The following is a 1,929-nucleotide window of genomic DNA, read 5'->3' on the forward strand; positions in this document are numbered from 1 at the left end:
ACAAGCATAGAATAATAATATTTGTACTTTGGGAGCAATTACGATTCCATACTCAGTTTTTAAGAATACAAACCGATTTGTCTCTTTTTATAGTGTATCTGTGCTGGCTTTTGATTATGGCTCAACACATTTCATAATAGTTGTTAACGTTTCTCATTTTTTAAAATATTTCCTTTCATGTATCAGATTTAGCTTCAGAGTTTTTGATAATGTCATTTGCTAGGTTTGACTGTTTGTTAAGCAATATTTTATTTTGAATAACTATTAGAAATTGTTTTCCAGAAACTTATTTAAGGAAAAAAGGAATCTTCTATTTAGACTAGCAGATGCAGCTTTGCTTTCGAGGCTGGTAGACATTTAGAATCTCAGGCTGCACTCCAGACCTCTGAGTTAACACATCCCCAGGTGATTTTTCAGCACATGAATATTTGAGAAGCACCACTTTAACAATCCTTTGAATGCATACATAATAACTCTTTGATGGCAAGCTATTGTTTTTTTTTACTGCTAAACCCTAACCTAGGTGGTTTTTAGATTTTTGTGTAAAGATATAATTTAACCTTTTGATAATATGCTTAATAATAGATATTTTTGTTTCTAAATAAGCTTTATATTTTCTTAAAGCACTAGGAAGCCTGTACATTGGCAAGTATATTTACATAGCAATTTTCTCAAAGTTAAAGGAAGTATTGTTAAGCGCAGAATCTCTAATATATCCTAATTTTTTGTAGATGTAAGTGTCAATGAAAATGGAATTTGTAATATCAAGTGAGACTTTTGAGAAAAGCTTTAGTAATCTACCAAAGGATTATATTTAGTATTTCCTGTTCATTTTTACAATATTTCAATTTCTAAAGATTTGTTTTATATACACTTACAGAAGCATGTATATGAAAACAAACAGATTATCCTAAAACTGTGGTGGTATTGTGTTCCCCAAAATATTGTGTACCTTAATAAATTTATCTGGGGTCAGAGAACAGACAGCCACTAGATACAAAGGCTAGAAAATGGTGACACTCACACCTTTAATCCTAGCATTCCAGAGATAGAAATCCCTCTGGATCTCTGTGAGTTCAAGGCCACATTGGAAATAGCCAAGCATGGTGACACACGCCTTTAATCCCAGAAAGCCAGCCTTTAATCTCAGGGAGTGGTGGTAGAAAACAGAAAGATATATAAGGCATGAGGAACAGAAACTATAAGATTTTGGCTGGTTAAGCATTCAGGCTTTCCAGCAGCAGTTCAGCTGAGAGCCATTGGGATGAGGACACAGAAGCCTCCAGTCTGAGGAGACAAGACCAGCTGAGGATCCGGCGAGGTGAGATAGCTGTGGCTTGTTCTGTCTCTCTGATCTACCAGCATGGACCCCAATAACTCGCCTCAGGATTGATTTTATTAATAAGAATTTTTAAGATTCCTGCTACATAAAACATTAATGGTTCTCATAATGGCCATCCAGTGACAGTTCCATGTATCCCTCAGGGCTTGTCCTGAGCCTACAGAAGTTCTCATCTTTGAACACTAAATCTTATGTAGTTTATCTTGGATTTTCTAAAGTATATTTGCAGTATTTTAACTGATAAATTCCAATTTGATTTTTTTTTTTTTTTTTTTTTTTTTTTTTTTTGGTTTTCCGAGACAGGGTTTCTCTGTGTAGCTTTGCGCCTTTCCTGGAGCTCACTTGGTAGCCCAGGCTGGCCTTGAACTCACAGAGATCCGCCTGGCTCTGCCTCCCGAGTGCTAGGATTAAAGGCGTGCGCCACCACCGCCCGGCTCCAATTTGATTTTTAGTAGCAATATTCATAATATCTGAAGAAAATATAAATTACCTTTATTTAGTTATAAATTGTTGGAAAAGTGAAGATTTAAAAATCCATGACATATAATATGCTTATCCAGAATGTTATTTAATGATATTAATGAAAG

General features: G+C 35.0%; 1 long non-coding RNA gene across 1 annotated transcript; it reads right to left on the reverse strand.

Moving 5' to 3' along the window:
• Positions 1-679: 679 nt before the first annotated feature.
• LOC114696823 lies at positions 680-1,514 on the reverse strand. The gene is made up of 2 exons (XR_003735070.2): positions 1,428-1,514; positions 680-910 (listed from the first exon to the last, which is right to left on the reverse strand). It is a non-coding gene; the product is annotated as an uncharacterized LOC114696823 (long non-coding RNA).
• Positions 1,515-1,929: the final 415 nt, after the last annotated feature.

Source organism: Peromyscus leucopus, chromosome 12, assembly GCF_004664715.2.
Source record: "Peromyscus leucopus breed LL Stock chromosome 12, UCI_PerLeu_2.1, whole genome shotgun sequence".
Classification (NCBI taxonomy): domain Eukaryota; kingdom Metazoa; phylum Chordata; class Mammalia; order Rodentia; family Cricetidae; genus Peromyscus; species Peromyscus leucopus.